This window comes from Adiantum capillus-veneris, chromosome 13 (genome assembly GCF_014529385.1).
Source record: "Adiantum capillus-veneris isolate H3 chromosome 13, ASM1452938v2, whole genome shotgun sequence".
Classification (NCBI taxonomy): Eukaryota; Viridiplantae; Streptophyta; class Polypodiopsida; order Polypodiales; family Pteridaceae; genus Adiantum; species Adiantum capillus-veneris.
Window position 1 is genome coordinate 30,009,641 of NC_140943.1, and position 18,471 is coordinate 30,028,111.

An 18,471-nucleotide genomic window follows, 5' to 3' on the forward strand; every position below is an offset into this window, starting at 1 on the left:
ATCCATCATGCCTTTGTCAAGGTTGACTTTGGCAATGGGTGCTGATTCCCATGCCTGATTCTCATCTCTAGCCTTCCTAATTACATCCCAAGTTCTTGATGCCAATTGCCGTGGACCTCTGGCATGGTAGGCAGTTATTGGTAAACAAAATCATTCGTCGTGTTTTCCACCACTTGAAATGTCAACCCTTTTTGGCATGTGTCTGCATGTTCCCTCCCTTGAGGATGTTGCAACTCTTTTTCCTCACCTTGTTCGTTTGTCGTTTCCTAACAATTTCTGCGTGCAGCTAAAATCTCATGACTCCATTCTTGTTCGCTCTCTTCTTTTTCCCATTTGTTTCTTTAAGGTCTGCAGATGGTTGAGATATTATCCTAGCCTAGACATGGATAGTTGATGGAGGTTCCATGAGAGCTTGATCAATGTCAATCAACTTTCTGCACATCTCCAGTCTAATATTTTGCCATTCTACATTAGGATAAGTCATCTACCTATGTTCCATCATTCATTTATTGTTTGGTCTGGCTTCTCACACCTTGAGAATTGCTTCCAATGGCTCAAATATCTTATTGATGACTGGACCAAACCTCATGAGCTATCTTCCTTTGTCTTTGCTTTGCTCTACTTTTGTTTAGTCTTAGGTAATTCCTCTAGAATGACACTAGATGAGGGTTTTGTTGGTGGTTGTGATTTCTCTCAAGCTTGTGACAACTCATCAGAAATCACCTTTAGCTTCTTATGGTACTGAGCTCTAACTTTGTCTCTTGTGGATTTCCTAATTGATTTCACACTAGTAGATTTGTTAGAGTCCCTACCCCCTTTCTCATGCCACTAGTAGATTTGCTAGAGTCCCTACCCCCTTTCTCATGCCACTTTCTTTTTTTTCCTTGCACTCTCGTTACCACTTTCAATGATACTTTTGTCTATGAGCCCAACCCACTTGAAGAAGGCAAGACCTCCACAATGTTCATCATTGCTTTCCCCCCTTTGCATGGTCTTTGAGGGCAATCTGGGTACAAATGTTCAATTCCACATCCTCCACAATATCCACCATCACCCTTCTTTGCTTGAGGGGTGTTAACCACAGCATTTGGTTGGTCAGTAGGATATTCCCTAGCTAAATGGTCTTCATGACACTTGAAGCAAGGTCCAAGAGTTCTCTGTTTTCTAGGTTGTTGAGCATATGGTCTTTGGGGATATGTGTTTGGTCTAGCCTCACCTTGATTAGCTATGAACATTAGTGTTTCTTGTCTTAGAGTAAACCCTTCACTCTAAGCTACATCACGCATTGTTGACTGAGGATTACTAGAGGACAAAACAACACTCTCATGCTCATAGGATTCCATAACCCTTGATGAAAGTGTCTGTGGTTTTCCTCTATGTAATACATATGTACTAGCACTATAGCATTCTCTTCTTGGCCCCTGATCTAGATACACATATCTCACTATTGCCCGATCTTCACCTAGCAGTGGCGGTTGATGGCCTGACACTGGTCTTGGTCTCTCTACTCTTGGTTGTGGGTTTGTTGGCCCTGATGCGTACCTTAGTGATGGTGGTGCTGGTCTATTTTGTTGATACTGAGGATTTATTGCTGGTACTTTTGGCTTGTACTAAGGGTTAGGCTAATAAGGCCTTTCCCTAACTTCTCCTTGATTGTAGTAGCATTCCTTAGTGGTATGGTTTGTCCACTTGCTGTCAATGGAACACCAATTCTGATTAGGATATTGTTGTGGAAACATGGTGCACTACTATGTTGGATGATCTCCTCCACATGTCAAACAAGCATTGCCTCAATAGTGGTACTCTCTAGTTTTGGATTCCCAACTTTTGCCCCATTCTTCTCACAAGCTCCATTGCAAGCTGTTCAATATGCATAGGTGTATGTTGTGTGGTGTTGTTTTTGCCATATTTGATGCACTAGCTACAAAATAAGAATCTTTTGAAACAACATCCGCATCTTGTGATACTTCTCCATAGATTCAACAATTTTCCACTAAGTAGAAAGATTCTTTTGTGACCTCGTCCAATGTCATACACTTTTCAAGTTCAAATCCTTCTTGAGGTTCTTGTTCTTAAGCCCCTCAATGAACAACACTACTTGGAAATCTTCCTGAAGTTTCTCACACGTGGACACCTCTCAATGTATTGCTTGAATCATAAGGCTACCTCTCAGAGTTTTTCACCATCTTTTTGCTTGAAAGAATGAATATGAGATACTGTATCGTGCTTGATTCCTCTCATTGATAACTCCTCAACAAAATCCTGTAATAGTGCTTCTATGTCTCCATAGTCTTCCCTCTTCAGAGGATGGAACCAAGTAAGGGCTTTACCTTCCAGGGTTAACCCAAAGTCTTCAAATTGGATGTGAAAATTTGTGACATATTCAACTCCTCAATACCTACTTGAATGATGCTGAATGTGCATGGGGATCACTTGATCCATTAAACTTTGATGCCATGCATTTTGCAACTTGAGACGGACACATGGGCCTCAGCTTAGCTACATATCTCATCACTTTTGGAGCTCCTGCAAAAGCTTCCTCATATGGAGGTGCTAACATTCTAGTGTAACTCCCAATACTTCTCTCATAGTCACATTTGGCATTAGTCGCTCAGTATGGTGTGGCATAGATGACCCTATTATGGTCATATAGCCACCTCTCATAGGCTTTGGTTCTGACAAGTGACTCCTTCTCATGCAAGGATCTAGAACTTATGGTACTCTTGATCCTGTCTTACGGGTACTCTCTGCATGGGGTGGAATCTCTGTGACTCTATCCATAAAATTTACCTCCTTCTCAATCGGCTTTTCACGGGCCATTTGGTTCAAATAGATGACAAAAAATGGTTGTCCCCAACAAAAAATATTTTCCATGTTCATCATATACGCATATATATACTCAGGCCCCTTGTTATCTACCAAAATAGGCCATTTTCCAGTTTCAAATTGGTAGACATAAATGTACATTTTCTTGATGTCAATAAGTTCTATCGGGCTCACGTCTTCCCTGATGTCATAGTTTTCTCCTTCTTTGATCATTAGCTTGTATAATCCCACTCTAGGATCATCTACACACTCTCTCTCTAGCTTTTTAATAGCTATGAATCTAGCTCTCGCATCATTATCCAGACGAGCTCTTTAAATTCCTTTGTTGATTTTGTATTTGGTTCCAGTCATACCCATTGCATCTACAAGATGAGTATTATTAGTCGTCCTAAGACATGCAACCCCTCTCTTGTCAATGTATCGATCTCCATTATTGGTCTTAAAACTCAGGGTTTCCCAAGTCTTCACAAACACAACACTTATGATGAATGTCTACATAAATCCGTGCTCCTTCCCTTACCATTAGCGTAATAATAGTACAACTGCATGGTTGGTGGAATATTTGGTTTTTGTGATGTTCTAGCTCCGTTTCCTTCACTATGGTAGCTCATCTTTCGTACTCTTTCAGCCATAAGGATAGTGAAAGCTTGTTCACAAGAAGTGTCACCACCTCTTCTTGGATGGTTGTTAACTGTTCTAAGTTAACCCGACTTGACTCTCTCTTTCAAAGACCAATGCCTTACTTGATCTCTCAGTGGTCTGACACTTGACTGGTACCACGCTCTCGATCTCAAGAACATGATGTAGCATAGACAGAATCAAGGTGATCTGAATAAAATCAGAGACTCTCATATAATTACAAAAGATTTCCAAAAAATAACGGACATCAAAATTTGGGGCTCAAAATGAAGAGGTTGACTCGAAGGACGCCCATCTGGTTTGACTACTGTTACCATATACGTGTGGTAGTGATGTGTGTGAATACACTAGGACCGCCGGGGCATTTTTTCCCTCTTTAGGAGGTTTTTTCCCCCGTGCATTGTATATACGCCCATCACTCTAGGGCTATCTATCTTTCCATTGCACACTAAGTAATACACTCTCTATTGTGTGCCTTGAGCTTCCTTCGTCTTCTCCAAGCTGTGTGTGTCTCTCTGCAACCCTAATTCCAAAAATTGGTATCAGAGCAGGTTGCGTCCTCCCGAGCTTAGTCGCCAGCTGCTCCAGTACACGCCTACTCACTTTCTCTGATTTCAGTGAGCTGTGGCGAGCGTTCACAGGTCAACAAATACTTCGGGAGTGCTCATAGAGCTTGGTTTGCTTAGATTTTCGATTTGGGCTCATTTCGACCTCTGTTTCCACTACAGGTAGTACTGCACAGGCTATTTCTTCATTTTGTGCACAATTTTTGTTAGTGCCATTTTCTGCCTAACAGTGCCTTATAGTCTTCTACGGTTTGTGCTATATAGCACGTGTTGTTCCCACTCCATTTCTCCTATTTTCGGGCAGTTTTCACATTAGGTGCAGCATTTACCATGGCTGACAACAACAACATAGATGTGTTCAAGATGTTTACTGCTGAGGACAGGTTGGATGGGGACAACTACCCTATGTGGGCTTATATGATGCAACATGTTCTTGTGTCAAAGAGCGTCTGGAACATTGTGTAGGGCATTGATGTACGTCCTGGTTCTGAGGATGTAGGCGATATTGAGGATGTTGCAGGTCTTGCTATAAGGATTGCAGCTGTTAGAGTTGTTTTGCCTACGGCAGAACAAGCTCGTTGGGATGTAAAGGATGTGCAAGCTCATGCATTGATTGCGTTGTCTATGAAGCGCACCATTGTTCCTCACATCCGTTCAGCAAAATCTGCAAAACAGGCTTGGGATATTCTAGCAGGTCTTTATGCAAGCCGCAATGAGGCTAAAATTTCTTTGCTACGTAAAGATCTGGAGTCGAAGATTATGCATGAGGAAGATGATATGGACACTGTCCTTGCTAGTGTCAAGGATATCAACGAGCAACTTATTTCTGCAGGTAAAGTCATTTCAGACAGTTCCCTTGTGCAGACTGTTCTTGATGCCTTACCAGATTCCTACCAGACTTTTGCTAGTACTTGGAGACTTATGACCCAAGGAAATCCAGAAGTTGTCAAGTTTGATGCATTATGCACATTGCTGTTGCAAGAGTCACTTTCCAAAAAAAACACGACTAGGCAGCGTGCAATTGAACAGGCTTTTATTGCTTCTCAAAGAAAGGGTGGTAATAGCAATGCAGCCACTTGTTATGGTTCTGCTGCGAGTGGCAAAAATTCTGTTCCTAATGCTTCTGCTGGCAGCACTTCGTCTAGAAATTCTGGTGATAAGGGCAAAAAGAAGATGCGTTGCCATTATTGTAAAGCTAATGATCACTTGATCAAGTCGTGTCCTAAGTTGAAGGCCAAAGAGGCTAAGAAGAAAGAGGGTGGTTCCACTGCAAATGATGGTTCCACTATAAATCCAACCATTGTTGAGTCTTCTGTGAAAGGAGACTGTGATGCTGATTTTGATGCAGAATGGGCTTTTAGCGTAGAGAGCACTTACAATCCTATTGTCCATGATGCCTGCTTGTTAGTTGCTACATATTCACATGTGTTGTATTTCGATAGTGGTGCTACAAAGCACATTACCTCACATCGTGAATTGTTTACCTCTCTTGAGTCTGTCCCTCATGGGAATTCTGTCACTTGTGCCAACAATGCCTCTTATCCAGTTCAGGGAGTTGGAAAGATTGTGCTTACTGCTGCTAATGGCAGTTCTTTCACACTTCTTGATGCACTTTATGTACCTGGGATCAAGAAGAATCTCTTGTCTGTATCTGCACTTGCTAGACTTGGACTTGTAGTCAAATTTGTGGATGACAGATATACAGTTCATGATCTCAGTTTTGGTGATGAAATTGTTGTATCTGGCCTTTTGTGCCGTGGGCTATATAAGCTCACTTTGTATGACAAGTGTGGACAAAATTTTGCAAATGCTGTTGCAGATTCAAGGGCTATTTGAGATGCAAAACTTTGGCATGCACGTTTTCGTCATCTGAATTTTGCCAGTTTGTTGTGTTTGTAGAAATCTGATATGGTTGCTTCTTTGCCGCCTCTTGAAGCACCTATCAAACATGTTTGTGAAGGCTGTATTTTGGGTAAGATGTAGCGTTCTAAGTTTCCAAAGGATGGTTCAGTTCGGGCCACATGCAGCTTGTGCATAGTGATGTTTGTGGGCCCATGCAAACTCCGTCCTCGGGCAATTACCTGTACTTCCTGAATTTCATTGATGATTACTCTAGGCATGCATGGGTATTCCCGCTTAAAGAGAAGTCCAAAGTTTTTATGTGCTTCAAACAATTTCTGGCTATGGCTGAAAATGTCTCGAAATGTACTATGGGCACCCTCCGTTCCGATCGAGGGGGGGAGTATATGTCTCATGAATTTAATGCATTTTTGGCTACTCGTGGGATAAAACACCAATGTACAGTGCCTTATACACCTCAACAAAATGGTGTTGCTGAGAGGAAAAACAGGTCACTGTCGAAAATGTCATGATGTATGGTCAAAAGTCAAGCTTTGCCGCATTCTTTTTGGCTTGAGGCCATCATGTGTGCCACTTATGTACTTAACATGTGTCCTATGAAAGCTTTGCAATCTATTATTCCATATGAAGCATGGCATGATAGAAAGCCTTCTATTGAGAACATGCGTGTTTTTGGCTGTTTGGCATATGCTTTGGTGCCACAAGTGCAGTGCAGAAAATTGGATGATAAGGCTGTCAAATGTATTTGTTACAGGTTGTATCATCCGCAAAAAAAACGTATTCTGGTTTCACGGGATGTAGTGTTTGTGGAAGATTCTGTTCAGCCCTTGCTGTCATGTACTAGAGACAGTAATGTAAGCTCACAGGACATTTATGACACTTTGTTGCCTCTTTTTAGTGGTGGAAATACGAATGTAAGTTCCAATGAGGCAAATGTACAGCCTATGGGGGTTTCTGAAAATGTTTTAGATCAGCCTATTATTGATGCAGATGTACATGATGTACTTGATGAGGAAAGGGATGAAAATGAGCAGGCTAGAGGTATGCAAAAATGGCTGGTGTATACTTTGCGTGACAGTAAATTGGATGCACCTTTGTGTAGTCGTACTTGTTCAGGCTCTCGCCATGCATCTTATGCATCAGATTGTTATACTTTGGCTGTGTCTAGTTTACATGATGTTGAGGAGCCTCTGCCTTTTGATGAAGCACAGAATTCAAAAAATTGGATGGCTGCCATGCAATCAAAATATGATGCACTTATAGAAAATGACACATGGACTTTATGTGATTTGCCTCCTGGCAAAAAGGCCATTGGTACGAAGTGGGCTTACAAGTTGAAATGCAAGGCGGATGGTGAGATCGATCGCCATAAGGCTCGACTTGTTGCAAAGGGTTATGCACAACAAAAAGGCATTGATTATGAAGAGACTTTTGCTCCCACTTGTCGTATGACTACTATGCGTTTTCTATGTGCATTGGCAACTCATTTTGGTTGGGATGTACATCAATCAGACATTGTTACTGCTTTCTTGAATGGTGACTTATTTGAGGAAGTTTATGTAACGCAGCCTCGTGGTTTTGTCATAAAAGGACAAGAGGACAAAGTGTGCAGATGTAAGAAAACTTTGTATCGGTTGAAGCAATCTCATCGTGCTTGGTATGAGAAAGCTCACACTCATTTGGTCAAACAAGGCTTTCGTAACAGTCCAACAGAAAGCACATTGTATGTAAAGCGTGAGGGTGATGTACTTCTCATTGTGGTTCTTTATGTTGATGACTTGCTGATCACTGGATCAAATGAGAGACATATTGCTGAATTTAAGGCTGATTTGAATGCTACTTTCAAGATGAAAGATTTGGGACTGTTGCATCATTACTTGGGTATACAGTTTAAGCAGTGTGATGATGGTATTGCCTTGTGTCAGAAAAGTTACATAGAGACATTGCTATGTAAGTTTGGACTTGAGGATTGAAAACCTATTGCCACTCCCATGGAAACAGGTTTGAAGTTAAGTCTACATGATGCTGGTGATCCTGCTGATGTCACTCTTTATCAAACTACTATTGGTTGCCTCATTTATGTACACAACACGAGGCCGGATATTCAGTTTGTAGTCTCACAGGTCAACAAATTTATTCATAGCCCAGGGTCTAAGAATTGGGAGGCTGTCAAGAGGATTTTCCGCTACCTTAGTGTCACTTTACATCTTGGCTTGTTTTATCCCAAGGGGGGATCATTGCCGCCAGACTTACATGGTTTTTTGGACTCAGGTTGGGCTGGTTGTTTTGACACGCGAGTGTCCACAAGTGGATTTTGTTTCATGCTTGGCAGTTCATGTATATCATGGTTGAGCAAGAAGCAACCTACTGTGGCCACTTCGAGTTGTGAGGCTGAGTACAGGGAAGTCTTCACAGCCACGGTTGAGTGTGGCTCAGACGCCTTATGGATGATTTGGGTGTTGGACAGGACATTGCCAACACTATCTACACTGACAGTGAGAGCGCATTGGCAGTTGCGAGGAACCCAGTTTTTCATGCTCACACAAAGCACATTGAGGTGCATCACCATTATGTCAGGGAGAGGCTCTCAGCAGGAGAGATCAGCTTGGCTTATGTGCCAACACAGAACAACCTTGCAGATCTTTTCACAAAGGCATTGTCTCGTGAGAAGCTTGAAGCTTTCCGCAAAGCTTTGGGCTTACTCCCCTTTGTGGACTGATCCTGTCCTCAGGGCATGACACTTCCCTTTTCTCATGTGCCAGCTCTCGTTCACCGCATCACTCCAAGGGGGATTTGTTACCATATACATGTGGTAGTGATGTGTGTGAACACACTAGAACCGCCGGGGCATTTTTTTCCTCTTTAGGATGTTTTTTCCCCCGTGCATTGTTTATATGCCCATCACTCTAGGGCTATCTATCTTTCCATTTTACACTAAGTAATACACTCTTTGTTGTGTGCCTTGAGCTTCCTTCGTCTTCTCCAAGCTGTGTGTGTCTCTCTGCAACCCTAATTCCAACAACTACCAACATTCCCTCCTTCATAGTCTTTGCACCTCCTCATGCAAACTGTCTTGGTCTTCATCTAGATTGTCTTCATGTTGTCTTTGATTTTACTTTGGCAGTTGCGTGGGCTATCTGATTATGGAAGTCTTTAGTAATCCAGTGTGCGGGTGAGTAAGTTGGACTTCTCAGCCCTTGCTTTGATTTCCACCTTTGTTGCCAGTCCTTAGAAGGGATTATTACATAATGTACTTTGATAGGCTATATGGAGGGCATGCAATTTTTTTATCATGGGGTTGAAAATCGAAGAATCAATTTTGAAGAACCTTGTCATGAATGCCTCCTTGAATGTGTCCATGTAGGCAGAGGGCAAAAACATGATTCAAGCATACATCCCCATGATTACGTTTTGGCTTGGAATCTCCGTCTTGAGGTTCCAGCATAAGCCTTTGGCTCCTTCCAAGAACACTTGCCAAGGATGCTCTAGTGACTCAATGTCTTCAATGCGGTGATGTAGGTTATGATCATTTTTGCAATCTTCACCAGCATTTGGAATGTCAAATCTAGGACCTCCTTCATCTGGGTGATGACCCTTGTAATTTTTTCACCATGTACTTTTCTGAGGGTGGGAAGTCACTTGGTGGTTTGGTGAGGACATGATAATTGAGCACCACTGGTTGTTTGCTTTGTCATGTATAGAAGCTATCCCACGATCGTCTTTTATTGATACGATAGAAACTAGGATCAATTTTAAGATGTAGTGGTCCATTTTTGTAATAGGTTTCATCATGTGGGCGCTTTTGAAACCACTTTTTCTACCATAGGGGTTGATTCTCAAGAATTGCCAATACTTGCTCTTTTGTTACAAGAACACCTTTGTAAGCCCCCTGGTGGTTTAGCTCGAGAGTTGGTAGCATCTTTTTCTTCCAAAAGAGGGCTTATTGTTTCATTAGTGGAAGAGAAATCATTCCATGCCCATGATTTTTAACAACCTCATGTGGTGTTATCATAAGAAATGTCAGTGATTCTAGCCCTTTAAGTTCATATTTTTTTTCCAAGAAAGAGATTCTTCTATTAGTTAATGAAACTACCCATAGGGCTACAACCACATGTACTAGAGAGGGCTACAACAAACAAAAGGTGAGACTCTCCTAATGAAAAAATAGCATATGTACAATGAGGCTAAATCAGGAGATGGGAGGAGGGAAAAGCCACACAGGTGGATGGTAGAGCCATCAGAGCACACCTTGGACCATGGTGAAGAAAGGCCCAGGGCACCACAGTCAAAGGAACACCTCTCTACGTTCCTGCATGTGGTCAAAGCTGCCTTGGAGTCTCTCAAATTTTCCCTTAAGAGTATGGATAAGCTCTAGCACAAAATCTCGAACAGCCTTTGCTGGTGGCAAAAGGAAAGCCTCAAAGATGCTGAAGCAACATGCCTGCCAGATGAACCAGAGTGTCATGCCACAAATAAGCTCCCAACACTGCTCTCTTTCACTGCACCACTCCTGAGGAGTAAACTCTGTAGCAAGTTGGAGTGTAGGTCGACCCCCCTGTATCACTATCATCCTGCTGGTGGAGGATATCTCAAACTGTAATGTGGGGCCCATAAGAGTGGACCAAGCAGCTACCCCCCAAGTGTACTTCCATGTTGTGGAAAGAGCTGGCATCAACCGAATGACCCAAAGCCAAACCTACTGTGCCCTAGAGTAGTCCCAAAGATAGTGACACTGACTCTCCAAAGGATGGTCACAAGCTGCAGATGCTGTCGACAGGCCACTATGTACAAATCAACTCCCTACTAGCTAGTGTAGCTCTATGTGCAACCACTAACAATGTGAATCACCGTGGTTTTCTGATGTCCCACAATCTTGCCCAAAAAACTGATAAGAACTCAGCTGTAAGATCCTCCTCCTGCCCATGAGGTGCTGCATTAGGACGAGCCTCTCTGCCAATATGTGACATCCCAGTCAAACAGTATACTGAAAGAAAGGGACACCTAGATGGTCGACTAAGGAAAAAGGGTCCCTCCAAAACCACTCTCCAAGATCCCACTGCACTTGTGCCAGTGGACAACTCTCCCAAGCCCCAACCTCCAGTGGCCTGTCTCAAAACCTGCTGGATCAGGATCTATGACACAAGGTCTCCCATAGATGCCAACAACACGGATTTTTGGGGGCAATCATAGCATAGCCTAATCAACCCAAGACCAACAATATTATCAACCCTAGGATCGACAACCTGGCTAGGGCATGGAAGCACAAGCATCGGATGTATTGAATGAGAGGATTCAAGAGTATGCTCATCCAATGCAATAGAGATTAGTCATTAATCACTAAGTCTAATCACATCATCAACCAAGCATCTCCTACACACATTAAGCCCACCGAAGTCCGACTTACCATAGACTAGAAACCCAAAGCACACTAATGATAAGCATACACTAATTGCATTGGTGTTGACCTCTCCAATCACCACATGCCAATCAAGGCACTTCATCAAAAGCTACACACACAAGGGTGAATGGTGCTAGAGTTTCATAAAACCCATCCACACACAAGCAAACAATAGGGCACACACTAATTACAAGATTAAGAACCAACTTAATCAACCTAATTTGAGATGTGAAATATTGCAAATTGAATGCTCATAGAAGGATATGAGTGGTTAATAAGTAAGAAGTCATCACACATACAATCAAATATAGAATAATGACAAAGGTGAAACTACTTCATGACATAATGGAATAGAAGAAATTAAACTAATGAAGAAAGTAGAGATTAGATTAAGAATGGTTCTCTAATTACAATGGATTAGCACTAGCCTCTTAAGCATGGGTATTAAGATCAAGGCTAGGCCATCCATAGAGTGAACACTCGAGAGAGAGAGAGAGAGACACAGAGAGAGAGAGATCTCTCAAAAGTGGATCCTCAAGAGTGGATACTCAAGAATGAACCCTCCTTGCATATAGGCTTCATTATAAAGGCCTTCACCACAATCCCTTCTACTATGGGTTTAAGTTGGAGCCCTCTAGCTAGCATATACAACTTTGGAACTCCCAATGAGCCCAAGACCTTATACAAAGCGAGTAGGAAACATTGTGAACATCCATAGGATATCTCCCGCTTGATGCATGATTGGTGTAGCCTGCGTTAGCCGCTGCTAACATTCCCCCCTTCCTAATTTGGTGCATGTCCTCGTGTGCTGGTGAAGCAAAACACGGTCACATAGTAGAAAGCAAGTCCATGGAAGAAATGTTGAGTTGCAAATCATAAGAACAAGTAATGAGCATCAAAGGAAAACAAGGATAAATAAAACATGAAGTACAGTGAACAATCATGCAAAGTGATTTTTTTGCTTCTAAAAGATGGGTGAATCATAGTCAGAAACTAAACATCATAAAGCAAACAAAAACACTCAAGCTATCATGAAGATTAAACCACTTGAAATTTCAGTTTTATGCATGAAACACAAGCATCAATTATGACCCTAAGCTAATGCAAGTTCATAAAACTACTAGCCTGAAAACTATGTGACCAATTTAATAAATCATTCAAGTGTATCATGTCTACGGGCTATAAAAAAGCTCCTAATCTATTAGTACATTTCACAGCTTTTTTGAAGCTCATGGAAGTTTTGTTTTTGTCATTCATTGAAAAAAGTAAAACACAATACAAGGCTACCACCCCAAGGAAAGTCTAGGTACGACTCTCGGCTCCTTGAACCCTGAAGATGGTGTTTCAAAAGTCTACTAGCCTACCAAGGCGACGGCTAACCCTTATCAGCCCAGGGCATCGGTTTAGGGCCTTGACCAAGCGAGCCAAGGTGATTCCCTTCGCCTACCAAGAGCCAATAAGGTGCTAAGCCTCACATAGACACAACATAACATATAAATTTTCTTTTTCATGTGTCTAGTAGCATTTTTTGCTACTTTTTCTTGACACTTTTTTGCTTCTTTGTTTCATTTTTTAGCACATTTTTATTGCTTCCAATATGAGATGCTAATGGCAAATGGAATAAGGGACTAAAGCCTAATCATAGCCCTATGTCATGTAAAAAATGAATGGAGTATTAAAACTATCACTAAGAGTTTAAGACTAATGAGAAATGAACCTATATTAACCTAAGGTTAAGGCCAATTACCTATGATTAGCAAACATAAAACCTAATTTTTTGATGAGTTAATATTCACAAAGTAACGTGTTGAAACTTTAGGATGCCTAGCTTTTGAAAATGAAAGAACCATAATTTAGAAGCAAATTCACCAAATCCAAGCATAGTGAATGGAGAGATGAACAAAAGAGCACAATCATGGAAGGATTTCACCTACTCATGCTCTTTGTGCATGCTTGAGCAAGCATCCATTTGGTAGAGAAGTCTCTTGATCCTTTTATTACAATCCAAGATAATTGAAGCTAAGTGAAAACACAAGCTCCAAAGGCCAATTATTGAAACTCAAATACAAAAAACATTATTGAAAACCTAAAGCTAGGGTCTTGCATACCTGAATTTGCCAAAGGAAAAAAACCCAAGGGAAAAAAGTGCCTTTGGTTATGCACATGATGCTCTTTAGTAGCAAGTTTACGCATACATATAAAAAATGAGAGAGAAAAATGCTTCTTCATAAGCAAATTTTGCAATTTAAAGTCTCTCATGTATGATTCAAAGTTGGTTAGTGCTAGCTCAATGAAATAAGGAATTTAAAACAAGCCAAGAGCTAAAAACAATGCAATTTTTGAATGAAATGAAGTGGCTCTTGAAAGCCAAATTTTACAATTTAAAGCTTTCCAAAAAGTTGGCTAGCAACTATCTCACATGAAATTTTCAATTTAAGAGCAATCTATGAGCTAGAGATGACTTCAACTTTCAATGGAATGAAAGTAAACTGCTCTCAATAGCCAAATTTTGTACTTGAAAGCTCTCAAAAATGTTGGGTAAACGCCGGCTCAAATGAAAACATTTTCACTTTAGACCAAGCTATGAGCTAGCATGTATACAACTTTTAATATTCCAAAGAATTGGAATGGCTCTAAATAGCCAAATTTTGCATTACAATTTAATTTTTTGCCCCTTAGAAGGCATTCGGATCCTCAATGTGCTCCCTACCTGCCAATCACCCCTTCTAAACCATGTTAGTGTACAAAAGCATTTTGCATACATATTAAGCAATGTCAAGATCAAATTCTCAAGCAATGACAAGCTCAAATTCTAACTCTAGTATGACAACATATGTCAATCTTTACTGCTTCTTTCTGTTGATCTTCGATGTGCATCCGTGGTGTCATTACAAGTCATGTATGGAGTCAAGACGAGGCGAATAGGGGGTTTAGTGGCGTCCCAAGGTCTCCCTTTGCTTGGTTCTGACCTTTTTTTGATAATGAACGCCAGTTGCAGCGAGGTCAAGACCAGGCGAATAGGGGTTTTAATGGCTTCCCAAGGTCTCCCTTCGCTTGGTTCTGACCTTTTTTTATATGCCTTTTGGCTTTGGTCTTTAGCAACTTTTGTCCACGAGGTCAAGACCAGGCGAATAGGGGGTTTCGTGACTGCCCAAAGTTTCTCTTCGCTTGGTTCTGACATTTGCTAAAGAACGCCATTATTTTACTACCCTCTCATGGTCATTCGAAGAAGCTCAATTTTAGTGCTAAGAGGACGATTTGTATTCATATTAAAGGACTAAAATCCACAAAATACCTCAATCAAACATGGATTCATGCCCAATGTACGTAGTTCTCACAGTCGAGAAACTCACATGCATTTCAACAAGAGCTTGCCTTTTAGTGCAATGATAATTTCAATAAGAAGGACTAAAATAATACTCGATTGAAATTTTCAATGCAAAATTTTCAATGTTGCAATATAGGCACACACAATCAATGCCCGCATGCTCTTATGTAACAAGTTTTTCCATACAAAGCAATAAAAGCGACGAAATTTCTTGAATGCATGCGCGGCCGATCACTCGTTCTCTCTTGTACCAAGTCCGGCATAGAAGAGAATCATCATGGAAAGGGGCCCACAATTTTAAATTTCTCCTAAGTGGCCATTTGTGGCTAGCATGCATAGTTCTCTGACAATCAATGAACAATTCAATTGAGATAGCCAAATATTCACGTCAAATGGAATTATTCTTTTGGACTTGCAATCGTTATTAATCTCTTTGCCTATTTGTGGCCAATGTTTGGCTCATTAAAATCCTTCCTGTTGAGTCAACTTGAAGGGTGGGAACTCCCTCTTAAGCTTCCAAAAATTGCTTCTGTAAACAATGTTGGTTTTATTTTATTTTTTGTTTCTGGCTGCCCGACTGTAGCCGACTAAGGGAGAGAGAGAGAGCGCCAAATGAACTCTGCAGGCAGGCCGCAAGCCTGAGGTAGAGAGTGTGTGGGAGCGAGGCCATGGTTGGGTGTGGGTTTGATGGAGAGAAGCCAGGCAAGCAGGGCAGACGGCTCCAGTGTCGCCGTGGATGAGATGAGCAAGTCAAGTATTAACGATAGAGAGGGTGTGTGTGTGTGTGTGTGTGTGTGTGTGTGTGTGTGTGTTTTGAATGGCTCAGCATAGGATGAGGCGGCTAACCGGCAGAACAATGTGTGTGTTCGTTGTGAAAGCTCCTTGAAGGCATCACAAGTCAGCTCGTTGGGCTGCAACAAGCTACGAGAGAGAGGGAAGTTGTGGAGCAGGCAGGCTAGCAAGGCATTGGGTATATAAGGACCTGCTGAAAGATTTGGGAAAGGATTCAACTTTACTCACAATGGAAACCCAGGCAGACACCGTACACGGAAAATACATGAAAAACCTTCCAACTGGCGAAGCAAGAAGCTGCTCGTGAAAATGTAACAAGGAAAGTGTGTGCCTGTAGGTGTTGCTAGGCGGGCTAGCCAACAAGAGCCAGACAGGTGTGTTATTGAAGCAAGTGATGCGCGACTCAACAGTCTAAAAAAGCAAGTAGGCGCGATTGAGACTTAGCAACAAAATTCACCAGTGGCTGAGAGCTGTGGATTCAACATTTTCAAAGGCATGTGAGCGTGGGGTCCAATCAAGCCGAGGGTTGTCAAGCCTGAGTGTATGTGTGGTTGAGGTGTGGGTGTGTGTGTGTTGCACCGACTGCAGGAGCGAAGGTGGGCTGGATGAGCTGGCAGGGGGCGGGAGTTGCGGCAATAGCGTGTGGTTGTGTGAGTGTTTCTGTGATACCCTAGAAGTGGGTATCTTCAATTTGAATCATCGAAATTTGAATAGCAACACGCCAAAGGGAGAAATGGATGCCGAGCATGGTTCCTGGATCATCGAAGGCAGCTTTTGCATCGTTATGAGAATACGCCAAGAATGGCCAGGCAAGCACATGACTCTATAAGATGAGCCCAGTGTTTGTGGCCCTTTGCCCTTTTATTTTGAATTTTCTTTTTCTGAAATCTCTCCTTATAAGAGGAGTCTCCCATAGGCATCGAAGGTGTGTGAGTGAATCTAAGCAAAGGCAAGCAAATATTTAGGTGATGGTGTGGGTGTAGCGGTGATGGTGGGTTAGCATGACAAAAAATGAAAATAACTTTTTATAGCCCTCAAAAGATCTCCGAATTTTTTACTTTCTAAATTTTTAATCGACTGCTCCACGCTTGAGCCTTATCAATGTTATGACAATTCAATCAATGTAAAAATGCACACGCATCTCCCAATCGCACTTAAACAAACTGTTTGGATGATCATTGGCCATTTTGAACATCTTTAGCAATCATCGCAAAATTAATTGCTCATCTCTAATTGTCCAAATCATCCAGACCCAATTGGCTTGTCATTTTGTTTTGTATGGCCATACGTAAGTGTAATGTATAAGCACACATTCAATAAAATTCCAATCAATTCGGCTTCAATGCTATGGTAGTGCATTAAATCATCCTCAATTGTATGCAATTGAGTCACCTCACTTCAATAAATCATACATTTACCGAACTTTAGGTCTTAATCATCACAATTGGTGACCGACACCAATCATTCATCCCTACTTTGGATCTCAAATGCTATTGAGTAATCACACACATCAATTATTTGGTCAAATTAATCATCATAATTGGTAAAAAATACCAAGTATTCATTCACCCATTGGATTGCACATGCCATTGATTGGCACACATACCCAAATTCAGGAAAAACATTTATGCACATAATCCATCAATTTCACATTGTATTGCTCAAATTGCAAACTCAATCAAGCATCATGCATGCTTAATTTAAAAAATTAGCACTATTTTTACCCAATCAAACAATGCACACACTAAAAAATTAAGCACAAATGATCAATTTTTTCTCAATTGGCAATGAATTTAAGATTATACCTAATGATTGTGCACACTTTCATGCACATTTTCATAATCAAAAATCATTTGGGTGCCCCAATTGACCATAATCATTGAAAATCAAGTGGTTTGGATGGGCGCACGCACTCAAATTTTGCCCATTTTTTGGCAATTAGGCTTATTCAATGATTGAATTAGCTTAGCAAATACATCAATTACATGATTGCATACTCATATATCATCAATTCCATCAATGTCTATGCATGCACACACTCAAGATTAGGTGCACAAACACTTGAATTTTTTGACATTTTTGTTTTTCTCTTTGGTGCATTACACATACAATGATTTTTCTGCACACACATGAATTCTTGATGAGAATTAAGCATTATCTTGACATGAACAAAGTTCATTAATCAAAATTTGACCATCAATTTCATTCTAAGTGAATCAAATTAGGTGCAAAGTTTAGGTCAATTGATTTACACACCTAATTTTAGCAAATAATTAGCAACATTGAACCACGTTAATCAATCAAGAATTGACACGAGCAAGTGAGTGCACTTACATTGTAATCACACTCCAAGCTATTCTTTTGCTCCATGAGAAGATGAATCATTGCACACACAAGTGTGTGCACCATCAAATCGGCCCAAAATTGACCATTGTAGGCCAAAAATCAAACACTCAAATCATCAAATTAAGCATGGATTAGTACAATTAACTTGATTAGAGTGATGATTCCACCCCTTTTAAATATACATTACACTTCAAATGTTAGTGGTTACGTTAGCAAAGTTAGTCAAAAATTAGCATGGAAATGAAGCGAAATTAGTAAGGGTTAGTATGAAATTAGTAAAATTGGGGGTTTGGGGTATTTATAACCCGATGTCCTGCAGTCAGGGCTTGATGGTCATATCTTTCATGGGCAAGAGCTTCCTTGAGAGATTTGAGATCTTGAATTGTTGATGCCGGAGCTAATGAAGTAGAGGTGAGGACTGGTGTGTCTTGCATTGCCAAAAGTTGTGTTAGGTTGCTTTTGACTACACCATATGACTCCCCAAGCTTTACATTTTTTTGGCGTTCTTTGTCGAGTTCCTCTTCTAGTTGTTGTTGATCAACTTGTAGCTAGGTGTTCACCTCGTTGAAATCTTGAGATTCTTTGTAATAATAGGCAACATTTATTTTCTCTCTTTAATTGCATGCCTTGAAGCTCTTCAAATTTGCTTTGTAGCCCTTGATTATCTTCCTTTGCACTTGCAGCTTCAACTCTGGTCTCTTCCAAGACCAATTCTC

General features: G+C 41.1%; 1 long non-coding RNA gene across 1 annotated transcript; it reads right to left on the bottom strand.

Annotated features, from left to right (window-relative positions):
• Window positions 1-11,627: 11,627 nt before the first annotated feature.
• Window positions 11,628-15,830, bottom strand: LOC147443750 (uncharacterized). The gene is made up of 2 exons (XR_015189981.1): window positions 13,224-15,830; window positions 11,628-12,097 (listed from the first exon to the last, which is right to left on the bottom strand). It is a non-coding gene; the product is annotated as an uncharacterized LOC147443750 (long non-coding RNA).
• Window positions 15,831-18,471: the final 2,641 nt, after the last annotated feature.